The 15,828-nt window shown below is 42.4% G+C and overlaps 1 protein-coding gene across 1 annotated transcript in view; it reads left to right on the top strand.

Moving 5' to 3' along the window:
• The window catches only part of LOC124595036 (mitochondrial glycine transporter-like), a 123,774-nt gene that overhangs the window by 92,221 nt on the left and 15,725 nt on the right, over positions 1 to 15,828 (top strand). The window lies entirely within an intron of this gene.

The raw sequence follows: 15,828 nt of genomic DNA, 5'->3' as shown, positions 1-15,828 counted from the left end.
AGTTGGACTAAGGGATTATTGACCCATGCCCAGGTGTGTATTAACACCACAACACAAGCAGTTGCATATCAAGTGATGCTGGGATCTGGAAGCATCTACTGCTGATGAATAGTGTCGCTTTGTGTTCAATGATGTATCGTATTTCTGCACTACCATGGATGAGCATTAATGGCTAGTATGGTGGCGACCTGTGGGGAGGTTCCATTCTTCCAATGTTTTGGAGAGGCACAGCGTTGTTACTTCTGGCGCCATGGTATGGGTAGCCATCAGATATGACTTCCAGTCATGGCTGGTAATGACTGAAGGAACAGTGATGTCAAAATGGTATGTCATGAATATTCTTGGTTCCTCATGTGTTGCCTCACATGCGTCAGTGTTCTAGCACCATTTTTCAATGGGAAGATACTCGCACACACATGGCTAATGTCTCTATGAACTGCCTGCGCTATGCTAAAGTTCACCTGTAGCAGGAAGACCCCAAGATCTGTCCCCGATAATAAAGCGTGGGGGCAGCTCGGACATCAACTCCGTTCCAGTCCCAATAACGAGGATATCAAGGATCAGTTACAACAGTCGCTGGCGAGCTTGCTTCAGGAGAGGATGCAATGACTTTACGACAGGCTTCCGAACTGATTCAGGGCAGGCATCCACGTCACAGGGGGTGCAACTCCATACTGATAATTGGACTCATACTGCCAATTTTTTTGTGAATTTGACTCGATTTTGTAATCACTACAATTACACCACGTAAGTTATCAACCCTTAAAGTTTCATTTCGTTTCCTTATCCATTCTGAATGGTTCACTATTTTTGTCAGACAGTGTACATTGCTAAGCACATAGGACAAAGATTTAATCGCCCCCCTGCCCAAGTGATATCACGTGTAACAACGCCTTAACCCTTGACAACAGCCTCAGTTCAGCGAGGAAGGGAGTTCACGAGCTCCATTGTGTGTACCACATCTGGCTGAAACAGTTATGATTACATGTCGTAGAGCTACCACACAGCGGAGATGTTGACTGCTATGTTTCACCAGCTATTCTAAATAGTTCCAAACCTTTTGTATATGGTTCAGATCTGGTGATTTAGTGGACCAGTAGAGTGGCGGAAAGGTGCCTGAGTTTCCACAAACCAGGCAAGAAACCCTAATACGTTGTACAATGGGAAGTTCTTTCTGCCATGCACTTCACAGTGGTTTTCAGACATTTTCGACGTGCACAGAAAGTCATAAGACACACAGAGATTGCTCAATGGATTCAGAAAATTATGTACAATTTTCCACAAAAGCCAAATTTGTGACATATGTAAATCCCCTTGATGTTTGTAAATACGAGGGTTGGAACTTTAATAGTGGCAACTATTTGTTTACAGCTCGTACAAAATAGATACGTGTTTCAAAGTTTTGCTCACCTTCAGAGTAGTCACCAGCATTGTGTATAACCCGTTGCCAGCGATTTGGAAGTCGTAGGACACTCTTAGCAGTGCCAGGTGTGTTGACTGTTCGAGCAGTGCGGTCTATTGCCCGCCGAATTTGTAGCAGTTCTGAAGCGAATGCCGTGAAGGGTTTCCTTCAATTTAGAAATCGAGTTGAACTTACGAGGTCTTAATTCAGGGGAGTGCAGTAGGTGGTATAGCACTTAGCAGCCCCATCAGTCAAACGAATCAGTAACAGCTTGCACTGTACATGCTTGATCATTGTCCTGCAAAATGATGGTCAGGTCCTGCAGAAAGTGTCATCACTTCTGTCTCTAATCTGGTGGTAAGTTGTGTTCCAAAAAAGAACAGCATACAGACAGAAGTGATGACACTTCGTGCATGACCTGACCACCGTTTGTGACCCCTCGCATTCCTTAAAGAGGATGTCTTTTCGCTTCATGCCTCCCCCGACACTGTTCCACCAGGTATGCAATTCTGAAGTCCTTTTGGCCCACCAGAGTGCAACCTCCTGCCTGCACTATCTGCACTACATCAGTTCTGTCTCAGGGCAGTAAATTTCTGCTCCTGCAGGACACAACTCTCTTTCTGTGGCTGATACTGGCTTCCGGGAAATGCGTTCCACACCTCGCCATTTCTGTCAGTACTCAGTTCTAATTAACTCCCAGATGTGCAATTTTACAGAAATTGGTAGTACAAGAGGCTAGACGTATTAGCAAACGAAATGATAAGTAATCCGATTGTGCATCATAAACAGTGATCTAAAATAAATATAAATCGAAAAGAAGTTACAGAATGTTAGATGTATGATGGCAGAATCTTGCTGTCTTTCAAATTATTGCTACTTTTATACAACCAACAAACGACAATTCAGAAGAACGTAAAACTACCTAATTCATATGTAAAATGGCCATACTAGTAAGATTTCACAGAACGGCTTCGTCTAAAATAAGCACATTAGTCAAAAAATGTTTGAAATTTTCCAGTAGAGGGCGAAGAAAAAGAGGTCATAACTGTACTTCCTCCAGGCACAGCTCGCAGAACTACATGGCGAAAGGTGTCAACCGAATGTGAAATGCTTTTACTTGTATGATCTGCTGTGTGTTGTCGACACAAACCAGGAATCCTCCAGTGTGGTTGTTCATTCCGACAATGCAAGTGTATGTCTGTTGGGGCCACAGCTCATTCATATAAATGGTTTTAATTATTGATTAAACTGTTGGCCAAATAAAAATAATTGGAAGAGGAATTGTTTTCTGCAGATTACCTGTAGTTTCTGCGGGAAACGTTTTCATGCTCATCAATACGTCATCTTGTATGTCCTATGAAGAGAATGGGTTCAAATGGTTAAAATGGCTCTGAGCACTATGAGACTTAACTTCTGAGGTCATCAGTCTCCTATAACTTAGAACTAATCAAACCTAACTAACCTAAGGACATCACACACATCCATGCTCGAGGCAGGATTCGAACCTGCGACCGTAGCGGTCGCGCGGTTCCAGACTGTAGCACCTAGAACCGCTCGGCCACCCCGGCTGGCGAAGAGAATGGGGATATAAGAAATAAAACAAATACATATCAGAGAAGCGTGGACAAGAACATCAAAAACAAAAGTGAGGAAAGAGGCACAAATGGAATTTAATACATTAATACAGCAATGGGAGTCCCCACTTTCTCGTACGGACCCCAAGAAAGGTATTAGAAACGTCAAAACCGAACTTCCTCTGATATATAAAAGGTTACAGCAGAGAAGATGACGAGAAACATCACTATAAGGACAGAATTAAGTGTGAAATGTAAAAGCGAGGCTACACTGAACAGAAATTAAGCGAAAGAAATGTTCTGCGTTTTTCGGATACTAGGATCCCACATCATGGACCTTTGTGTAAGAGGTCAGAGGGCAGACAATGATGGACAGAATAGTGGAAGCCAAAAATTAGAGACAAGAAAACCTCTTCAACAAAGGTTTCCACCCCTCTGCTTGTGTGCTGGTATCCAAGTGACTGAGCAACATTGTACAGTGTACACTAAAGACTCCTGACAAGATCTCAGCGTAGGAGACGAAACGTTAAATTTCTGAAGGGGTAGAAGAGAAAAAACGACTCCGCTTAACCACACAGAAGATTTTATTTCCATTACACGAGATGTTTGTGAGAATATGTGGCAGGTTTCTTGCCTTCTGGAAAATTTGCTCTCGGAATTTTGAGTTTAAGTTCCCCTTGGTTCACGCCTGCTATAGTGGAGGTTGTTGAGATTTATGTACCGCTTAAGTGCTGACTTAACAAACAGGAAATAAAGAAGAGGTCGTGAGTTCGAGTCCCGCGTCGGGCATGCGTATAGATTTTGAATGTGACACCATTCTGTTCGTCCTTCTTTGAGTTATCTCCTCTGTGGACGATAAAAAACTCCCTTAAGATTCATACAATAATCTCTCATCCCTTTCTAACAGAGAGACTTGTAACAGGCGACTGAACAATAGCGCGTCTTTCAGCCAATAATGCCGTACGCTCATTTCATTACAGTTCTTGACCGAACGAGGTGATGCTGTGGTCAGCGCATCGAACTCGCATTAGGGAGAACGACGCTTCAAATCTTCATGTAGATATAGGGTTTTTCCCTAAATCAGATAAGGTAAACGCCAGGATGTTTCCTTCGAAGGGACACAGCCGATTTTGTTCCGCAGCCCAAACCGAGTTTCTCTAATGACTGCGTTGTGGACGGGACGTTAAAATCTAATCTATCTTCCTTTTGGCAACTAAATTTATACCTTAAATCCCTCGAAAAGTCCGGCCGCTGTGGTGTAGTGGTTCTAGGCGTTTCAGTCGGGAACCACGCAGCTCCTACGGTCGCAGGTTCGAATCCTGCCTCAGGCATGGATGTGTGTGCTGTCCTTAGGTTAGTTAGGTTTAAGTAGTTCCAAGTCTAGGGGACTGATGACCTCCGATGTAAAGTCCCGTAGTGTTAGGAGCCATTTGAACAATTGAACCCTCGAAAAGCACTAAAGGGAAAAGAAGCACACTTCTTTGAGGTAACCGCAGCTAGTCCTTCTTAGGATGCCTTCTCAGTGAAAACGGCATGTTGACTCCTGTGAAAGGAGCGCCTTGAATCAAATCGCATAGCTAATCTGATCATTGGTAACAACCTTTATTATTTGCTGGGTGACAAACATAAGCTATAATGAGAGTGTTGCAAAAGTCAAAAATAAAAGGTGATTTTTTCCACCGTACACAAACTTTAGGGATTGATCGATAAGAGGATACAGCACAAAAAAAGGTCTAATGAACTTATATCTGGAAATGCATGGTTTCCATGCTAGAGACCATTTATTCAGTGATACATTGTAATAGAGACTGCCATCCAATACGCCACAGCTACACTATGAGTTGAAAATGATTTCCACGTGCCTCAACGCATGTGTGTACATTGCCGTAGCAGTTTCTGTTTCACGCATTCACATTGGATAGGCTACATCCGAACAGTGTCAAAGGCAGCGTGAATACGCCGCTCCGGTGTCTCCACATCTGGAATGTGCTCTCCATAAACGACACTTTTGAGATAGCCCCACAACCAGAAATGGCACGGGTTGGGATCTGGTGTACGAGCAGGCCATGCAACTGGAGCCCCTTGTCCGATCCGTCGACCTGCAAAGACACGACTGAGATGCGTCCAGACATTAACGGTGAAGTGGGCTGGAGCACCGTCATGTAGCAGCCACAAAACCCTTCGAATAATCAATGGCACTTCTTGCAGCAGGGGAGGCAAAATCACACGCACGAAACGCCGTTAGATCCGACCTGTTAGGCGACGTGGAAGGAAGACTGGCCCCAAAATACAGTCGCCAACTTGGCCACCCCACACATTCTGGCTGCAGTGATGTTGATGATTCGTTGTCACCATACCACGGGGGTACTGCATACTATCCCACAGACGACAGTTATGAAAGTTGAAGATACCACCCCACGTAAAGGCCGCTTCATCTGTGAATAGCATGGATGACACAAATCCTGGAATCGTGTTTGCCTGGTGAAGAAACCAGTGACAAAACTGCTCTTGATATTAAGAGTCTGTCAATAAAGCCCTGCACACGTTGTAAGTGATAAAGGTAGCAACAACTGTCATGGAGAATGTCCGGCTTACCCTGTACTGCCATGCCAACTACCTGCTACTGACACGGCGGTCGCCTTCCACAGTGTTAATCACATTTTCCTCCAGTTCTGATGTCCGAACATTTCGGGTACGTCCTTCATGATTTCCTGCTTCGTGAAATGACCCTGTCTCACCAACAGGCAAACGGCGAAACACTGCTGCAAACATTGAATGCTGTGGTTGTCGTCGGCGGGTATGGGTCTCCTGATACAACCTTGCTGCCCGCCGCCAGTTGCCAGTTGCCTTCCCATAAGTACCTCGTAAACGCCATGTCGGCAAGCTCTTGATTCGAATACGGAACCGTTGTGTAAAACGCTGTATCACATCCACTGCAAGGTGGGTTAGTAAGAGAACTGAATCGGACACGCCATTACCAATGACTATGGCAGGAGAGGGCGCTAGGGAATGATGTATGAGGAGTACCACCTTCTAGGAGGGAACCATGCATACTGTAACTGTGATTTCATGGTACAGTGCGTATTAGACCGCAGCCTCTGTAACAATGTATGACTGAATAAATGAATTCTAGCACGGACACCATGCATTTTCGGACATAAGTTCATTAGACCTTTTTTGTTCCGTTTCCTTTCATCGATCCATCAAATCATGGAGTTTGTACACAATGGAAAAAAGTCACCCTGTATAATACCAAATCCTTTTCTTCTGTTTGTAGCCTACTGGATCTGAGAGACAAGGAAGTGCTGAGTTCCACACCTGTTTAACAGTTAGTGACAGTTGTGATTTTTTTAAAAATAAATGCTCATCCAAAATAACATTTTAATAACTTCTGCAACTCTTGATGGCCAGATGACTGAAGCCGTGACGTTAAATGTGCAGACCAGATCTCTGTCCAAAATGAAGTGCCATCTGCAAGTCATCATCAGTTTATGAGGAGAGAAAAATAGGAGGGTGTTAAAATATACATTTCTCATTCAACGCCATAATATGCGCAATTTACAAATCTGAACAGTAATCAACTGTTTCTCACTGCATTTTACAAGTCATGATGAATAACTTTCCAAAGTATGCCCTTCATACACGGACTGAAATATCGTCAAGATGCATCAAGTACAGTAATCTCAGACTTTTTGCAGATGACATAGTTATCTAAGCGGGAGTGTAATGGACAATTCACACTGACCATGACGTTACCATCTCATCACGGCAAACTGTCCATTACGTCACTCACGTCAAGTCAGTAATTCAAGGTATGTGATCTGAACTCGCACGGTTGTCCTGAGTTGTTTGCAATATTAACAAATAACAAAAAATAATAAGGAATGAACAACAAAGGAGGAATCACAAGGACACACAGTAACAACTGAAATCAAATACGACCTAATGAAAGCACAACAAAACGAGAGTTTGGCTGTGTATTGGTAGGAAATGAGCTTGTGGGTCACAAGATCGACAACGCGCAATGACATCACCTGTTAAAACTTTGTTCCTGAGAAACTTCGATGGTGCCATGAAGTGATATGACGGCCACCGAGGATTCCGCCGTCTGAAATGCATTGCAGAATGTTTAGGCACGCCTTGCCATACTGTGGCGTGACATGACAGCCCATGCAAACTGTAGTAATATCCATTTAGATATTGACAAAGCGTCAACCTGGTGCAATGAATGACACATAATTCTTAATGGAAGGTTGTGCACTTCATGAAACGTAAAAATATAGTAGCATTTGACAACACAGTTAACAGATCACAACTTGCATCATTCAAACTGCGCCAAAAGCGTGGTGGACTGATACACTGGCTCATTTGTAGATAAATTTAATTACAAGCTTCGATCCGTTATTAAGATAATGGAAAATTACTGACCAAGTAATTGTACTGCCGTATAGTTAACTGTGTGGGATTTGTATCAAGTCAGATTATTGAGGAAACTCAAGTTTATAAATAGAAGAATGGCTTGAATGGTCAGGGGCTTGTTTGACTGAATGAAGAAAAATATTGACTGGCAGACTGGAAAAGAGCGATACTATATATACCTCCCAACACCATGATTATATTATTTCAAGAACCGCCTCTCAGGATGGGAACTATGAATATCAGTCTCACACAGAGAGTTACAAACAATCATTCTTTTCATGCTATATCCATAAATGAGTAATGCAGAAAGGAAATGAACTAGCGTGTCCCAAAAGTACTTCAACGTCCTTTTTTGTGCTTCAGTGAAGATATTTTCAACAGACTGCAGCAGTCATTTAAACTAATTTCGAACGTGGTAGATGGGGTGCATTTAGGACTGAGTTGGATGGCATTGTAGTTGATATTTCATCTACACTGGAAAGTTACGATGACTTTATTTGTGCCATTACCCAGAGGCACAATACGTGCAGTGTGCATGTTTAAAAACGTTTTTTGGACTTGAGATTGCGAGCAAGCTACTGCTGGGTTAATATTAGCAAATCTTTGAAACTAACGCATTCTCTAGTGAGACAAACATTGCAGCAGAAGTACATTTACGTGCAAATTCTGAAGTAAGGAAGGAGAAGTGGGTATCTCTACAGGGCACATGCCTGTGAAAGACAAAGACCCTGAGTTTGAGTCTCAGCCTGTGAAAGACAAAGACCCTGAGTTTGAGTCTCAGCCTGACACACAGTTTTAATCTGCCAGAAAGTTTCAATGTAGACGGATTATTTTCGTTAATTCTCGTGCGTCCTCGATATGTTGTATTGAAGTTGCCCTCTGTCTGCCCTATGTAAAACTTATTACAATCCTGACATTGGATTTTGTATATGCCTGGGTTTGTGTATGTTGGAAATTTTTTCCGTGAGTGAAGTCTATGGTGGATATTGATTTTGGTTCTATATGCGGATTGGATACCTGTGTCCTTCACTGGTGTGTTTAATTTGTTTGATATTGTGCCTAAATATGTTATAGGTATGTATGATGCTTTAGTGTTTTATGGTGTTTCTCTGGATAATTTTATGTCCTTGAGAATTTTTGAATTCATAGGTGTAGTTTTTCTTTTGTATTTCTGTATTACTATTTCTTGGTTGAAACTACTTTGTTACGCTGTATATCATAATGTATCAAGTTGTTTTTGTATGGCAGCTTCGTTTAGTGATAGATTTTGTGTTCTGTTGGTTATCACTTGGAATTACATTTACTTTTATGCTTTCGGATGGTTGAATTAGCACGAAAGATGCTGTCAAGTGTTGTGCACTTTTTGTGAATTTCGAAAATATGTGAATTATTGTAACTGTACGCTGAAATATCCAACAGTGGAGCAACAAACATGAAATGTAGAAAGACGCATAAGCACATAAGAAAACATGTTACATAAAAGATTGACAACGCTTCAGTCCAATTAACGTGTAAAGAGGAAAAAAGTGAGCACTATATTATACCAGATGGTTTTAATTAAAGTGCAGCTACGCATCGAGTTCCAGAGTGGGCTACAATTATCATTTGGGTGGCGAAACTTGGTAGACACTATAATGCATTACTGCTGACTTGATTTATACTGGAAAAAAATTAGTTCCAATTTTGGTCACCAGCTGCAAATATGGCTCTATGAATGCAAGAAAGATATATAGAAATGTTTCCATATTTAATGTATTAGTAACTGGATGTGGGCAGAAAAGATCAAACAAATGAGACAGGCGTAATATTGATATTATTATTAACAGCTGCTTACACAATTTGCTCCATATCAGCACTGAAGACGTCAGTGAGATGCTCTACAGCGCCAGATTTACTCCTGGTGGCCAAAATTGGAAATAATTTTTTTCTCAACCTAAATTCGTTCTGCATTAATGCATCAGCATACCTAGGAAGGTTCACTGCTATACGATAATGAAGCTCTGTGAGTAGCTCACTTTAATTGTAACAGTTTGGTATACAGCTGACACACACACACAAGAAGCTCATTCACAGTAGCAATATAAACATTACTGGAAAGAAAATCAACACATATTCTATAAAAGAAAGAATGTACCTGTGAGAGAAATAAAGGTACAATAAAGGTGGATATCAAAAAACACTCAACAATTGTCTTTTAACATAATGGCTGTAATTAATTTAATGAGGAGTGATAAAAACAATCTAAGAACAGGTACCTGTTACAGTGGACAGTAGGTAAAACAAAAGTTCACTATCTCTGGTACAGATGTTGAATCTTGTGACACAAATGCTGTGTTTTTGTCTTGCAAAATCCATACCGCTTTCAGCTGGTGTACTGAAACTGACAATGGTCTTCCATGTAGGCTGATGTCACAATGTGTTACCACTTTGACATAGCACTTTGAGTGGACCCAAACATTGCCGTTGGACTGACGGCCTCACTATATCATCATGCAACATTACAAAATCACAGTGTTTTAGTTCTTTGTGCACTACCACTCATGGAGAACTGTAAGACTGTAAGGAGTGGTGTGCACTTTCTCAATATGCATTTTCCCTCATTACACTAATTCAAGCAAACATCTGGAATTAGGTAAGGTTGCCAGTTCAACGAGTTCTGCCATTAGATTTAATGCTTGTCTATACAGAAATTTGCACCAAGGAAGATTGTAAGTCCTCCTTGAAAGCAATCACACGCCTAATAAGACACAAGGGAGTCTCTCATACCACTCCCCATTCTCATGACATATTAATGCCACTTTTAAAGTGCGATGCCACTCTTCTACTAATCCATTGCTTTGAGGGTGGTAGGTAGTCGTTTCAAAGATTTCACTCTGCACGTTTGACAAAGATTCGAGAACATGGCCAATTCAAACTGACAGCCCTGGTCCATTGTGATAGCCATGGGACACTCAAAGCATACTATCCATATCTAATAAATGCATTTGCTGTTGATTCTGCTGTGATGTCTGGCAACAGAGTAGCCTCCACCCATCTCGACACTCTGTCAGTAGCTGATAAGATATATTTAAATCCCCCTGATACTGGAAGTGGACCCGTTGAGTCCAGGTATACAGGGCGAGTCGCGTAAGACGTAGCACCACCTTTATTCCGGGGGCAATTGCACGTATCGGCATGCGGTTTTCGGCGATTCATAGCGGACTATGGGGCACATACGTTGGTACATGCGCAATAATCACAACGTTTATATTGTCCGAGATAATGAGGCAAGTACATGTTTTTTAAATGAGACGCTATACTTGTATTACCGTAGCATGGAGAGCTGCAACAAACCAGTCTCGGGACTGAAGACCACAACAACAACTTTTTTTACCATAATTCGAACGCTCTGGAAAAGACGTGTATAGTGATGTAGCGCATGTTGCTATTGTGATTCAAACTTTGCTTAAAAGAGGGCGGATGAGGATTTACCTACGTAACGTAGGCCGTGCATGCTGCATAGAACACGGCAACTCGGCCCGCGGGTTGCGCTAGGCGTGTTTACAGTCTACAGGCGCTTCCGACCACCTCGACCTTCAATCGTACGATATTTCCCAGCGTCTTTTAAGCGAAGTTTGAATCACAATAGCAACATGCGTTACACCACTATACGCGTATTTTCCAGAGCGTTCGAATGATGGTAAAAAAAGTATAGCGTCCCATTTAAAAAACATGTACTTGCCTCATTATCTCGGACAATATAAACGTTGTGATTATTGTGCATGTACCAAAGTATAGTGTGTTAACTGTAAGACGACAGAGTTGTGAGGGGAGTGCGGTGAGAGGAGGAAGCAAGCATTGGCTGGCGAGGGGAGAGGAGCCGTTGGGGGGGGGGGGGGGGGGTCGTACAAGGCACGCCTACCAGTTGCAGTGCTGGTGGCACTACAAATTGCGCGTCATGCTTACACCAAAGCAGACGAATAGCTTGGAAGCAAAACTCGCTTTAAATGTTGTTCGTATACGAAAGTGAAATCGTCATGTACATTAAAATCTATATATATATATATATAATCTATATACAGGGTGTTACAAAAAGGTACGGCCAAACTTTCAGGAAACATTCCTCACACACAATGACAGAAAATATGCTTACTTTCCACGTTAGAGCGCATTTTATTACTTCTCTTCAAATCACATTAATCATGGAACAGCAACAGAACGTACCAGCGTGACTTCAAACACTTTGTTACAGGAAATGTTCAAGATGTCCTCCGTTAGCGAGGATACATGCATCCACTCTCCGTCGCATGGAATCCCTGATGCGACGATGCAGCCCTGGAGAATGGCGTATTGTATCACAGCCGTCCACAATACGAGCACGAAGAGTCTCTACATTTGGTACCGGGGTTGCGTAGACAAGAGCTTTCAAATGCTCCCATAAATGAAAGTCAAGAGGGTTGAGGTCAGGAGAGCGTGGAGGCCATGGAATTGGTCCACCTCTACCAATCCATTGGTCACCGAATCTTTTGTTGAGAAGCGTACAAACACTTCGACTGAAATGTGCAGGGGCTCCATCGTGCATGAACCACACGTTGTGTCGTACTTGTAAAGGCACATGTTCTAGCAGCATAGGTAGAGTATCCCGTATGAAATCATGATAACGTGCTCCATTGAGCGTAGGTGGAAGAACGAAACTAAAATGAGCTCTAACATGGAAATTAAGCGTTTCCGGACACATGTACACATAACATCTTTTCTTTATTTGTGTGTGAGGAATGTTTCCTGAAAGTTTGGCCGTACCTTTTTGTAACACCCTGTATACAAAAACGAATGTATGTATGTTTGTCTGCTATGCGCTCACAAACCATTCATCCAATTGCAATGAAACTTTGGTGAGGTGTTCTCCAAACGCCCGAGAAGCTTAATGAACAATGTTTCAACTATTACGTCTCTGTAGCATGCATAGCGCAATGGAGTAAGTAAAGGCTTGCCACACTGCGGAACCAGGTTCGAACCCCTCTACTTGCAATTTTTTTCATTTTATTTCATTCTCCGCAATGTTAAACTATTAATTATAAAATTTAAATATACTTGCACAGGTCATATAGTATAACGTAACTGTCAATCTCTATATATAAAAATGAAGGTATGTATGTCTACCCTCTGTGCGTTCTGTTTGAATCTTCCAATGCTACGCATGCTTTGTCCTGTGTATGTAGCAGCTCTCGCTGAAGATTTGTAAATGGGGTGAAGCAATTTTTTCTGCTCCCTTTCCCTTTCACAGCATTCTACCACACGCAATATAATTTTGCGAGCATCGCTACGTAATACTGGTTTCCTTCTAACCGTAAGCCTACCGGTAGGGGTTGTTGGCGACTCCCGAGATGGGCCAGCAACTGCCTCTTCACTCATTTTGATAATGTTTACCACAACTGCACAATAAAAACACGCAGAGCAGTACAGCGCAGAACAATAACGAAGCAGACTACAATGGCTACCTTGTACAACACAGTCAGCTAAATAATGTTGGCAGCAGTCGAAACTGCGTGCCTACCGAAGCCTCCCGACGTTTACCGACTTCTACCGATTCAGGACTGGGGAGAGGTCTGTCATCTAAAAGTTTACACACTGTATGTGCCCCATAGTCGGCTATGATTCGCCGAACACCGCTTGTCGATACGTGCAATCGCCCCCGGAATACTGGGGGTGTTACATCTTACGCGACTCACCCTGTATATGCTGTAATTGTTCAGCAGGAATTTCGAAAATCCCTAAAGCTGGGGACGAGTGTCGTCCTGGTTTGCATCTTTGACACTCCACACATCTGTGTCCAAAGTCTGCACTGGTTTTTAATATCTGGTCCAACAAAACGTTCTGTCACCAACCTGACCAACAGGTGCATTTCTGGATGAGCCCATTCATGCAAGTTGTTCAAGATGGTTTTTCTATATATTTTGGGTATGTATGGGTGGACACAGCCTTACACTGTCCATTGCACCAATATCAGCCAGCTGTTGCTAGCCCATTGTGCCAAACTTCTTGTGATACCAACATACACATGGGTAAGTTACCAGCACATGCTATGTTGCTGTGTATCAGCCATGAGACTGAAGACCATGGGGCAATGTCCTTCATTTGTCAGAGGTCATCTACTTCTGTGACAGCTCTGTTAACTGCCGTTTTGTGTTGTCATTGTGGATTCCATGATTCTTCTCATCTTACGCTGCCAGTACGGACAAGTTCGTCAGTGTTCTTGTTTCCAAGGGATGCACAGTTCTTGCTGTAGTAATATGATTGATTGTCTAACACGAGGAAAATACGTAATGCACGGAACTGCTTCCTTATATAGCTAACATACTGCATAGACTCAATCGGCCAAGTCCAGTTTGACATTTACAGGTTACTACTCGCCTGAAATAAAATTGGATTGTAGTGCAGGTGGAAGCTTGAGTATCCACACTCTCCACGAGCTGTTATCAGAAAAGATGTCAGATACTACAGCTTGCCGAAGATTCTGCCATAGTTGTGAAGGTGATCTGTTTCCTAATTCTTCTTCATGTAGAACCTGGCATATTTGACCTCCAGGTGTCTTCAACAAACATGACAATAAAGGTTATTTTGCTGTATCAAACTTGTTTTGTGTATACGATATTGCAGTGCCTGCGTTGTACAGAATTATTAATGTGTATGGGTCATCTGGTTATACATGTTGAATAACGTTTAGGTGCTCCGAGGCGAACAGAGATACTGTGACAGTGCAAATAAAATTAGTGACACACAAATATACACTTTATTGCAGTGCAATAGTTAACTAAAGTTGTACAGCATCTCGTTGGATGTGCTTGCAGACAAATATAACTAAGCCGTGGCCGGTCAAGGTACGCATTACTGAATACAATATCAACAAGACAATGTCTGACCTGGGCACCACACTGTCAATAACTGTAGTAAATACCTGTCCCTATGTGAAGGATATAGGCGACTCCACTAGTAGACTAAGTCTCCCTGGTTAATCTCCACTATGAACTGCAACCCTGAAACTCCATACTAGAACTGTCGTGCACCAATGCTGATTGGGGTGTGCTTGTGGTTGGCGGCGTACGTCAAAGCACCGCCCGTGGCCCATTCAGAATCTGTTTCAGCACGCCAGTTCCGGTTGCATCCATAGGCGAGGACACAAGTATGATGCAATGTTTCTTCGGACATGCATGTATGCCTGGAAGGACCAGGCACTGCAGCGACTACAGCCATTTCGAAATACACGAAATGTATTCAGAGTTGTGAATATCGAAAACCATCAGCTGTGTAATGGAATGATGAGAAGAAAAATTTGTGCCTGATTGGGTCTCAAGCTCAGATTTTCCACTTATCGTGGTGGTCGCCTTACCATTAGTCTATCCGAGCACACTCCATATACAGACCTGAACTTCCATATGGTGTCAACCATGTGTCTACAGCCTGTACTCGTCCATTCATTATGTATATTCCCATACAGGGGAGACACTTTAACTGAAAGTCGCTTGTCTGGTGTTGGCGAATAAATACGATATTGCAGTGCCTGTGTTGTTCAGGAGTATGATGCAATGTTCCTTCAGACATGCATATGCACTACAAAATCGTATTTATTCGAAAACACCTGGCAACTGTGTATACATTTCATGTTATCTGATAGTGGAGAGTCAATACTATCACTTATGAGGTGACAATGTTCAGCTAAATTGTTCAACACTGCTAAAAACTTTTGAATATTGTCATTTATTCCATAATTTTGTAGAATTAATTTGACAGTTTGAAACCTATCTGTGGTTGACTGGGCCGAAATTTTGGAATGGTAATTTTGGATTGGTTCCTGATCACAGTGACTTGTCGCTGAGCACTGTTTGGAAGGGAATCATTTTGCTTGATTCAAACTGTGAAAGTTCCTGGAACTCTTGCGACATGATAGTACACCCCGTACACGTTTCACTCCGCTGTACAGCTATACCCAGTGTGACAGTAAGATCGACACATTCATCATGTGACTTGAATGGTTGGGTAGTATGCTGTATAGCTATACCAAGGGTGACAGTAGGATCGACGCACCCATCATGTGACTCGAATGGTTGAGTAGTATGCTGCAATGCGATCAGAAACATTAGTTTATGTTCTGGCATGGTTGAGTCTTGCAATGAAACTGTATTATGTTGAAAACGTGCCACATGTGACATCTTGTAGAAGGTTTGTTGACTAGTGGCGCAGTCTGACATGTTTGCTCCCACTCTTCACGAGACTTGCTGTTGGCTATATGGCCCCCAGCTTGGTCTGCTAATACCTCCGTAGTCTGTGTAGTTCGTAGGCTCATATTTCTGTCTCTTCCAGTTTTCTTCATCCTGTGCTGATGGAGTAATGATGGTGTGCAATTCGCCATTTGAGGCTGTGTCCTCAGTGACGACTTCATTTTTGTACTGGCCATTG

The sequence above is a fragment of the Schistocerca americana genome, chromosome 2 (genome assembly GCF_021461395.2).
Source record: "Schistocerca americana isolate TAMUIC-IGC-003095 chromosome 2, iqSchAmer2.1, whole genome shotgun sequence".
Lineage (NCBI taxonomy): Eukaryota > Metazoa > Arthropoda > Insecta > Orthoptera > Acrididae > Schistocerca > Schistocerca americana.
This window is presented reverse-complemented; position numbering and strand designations above follow the sequence as displayed.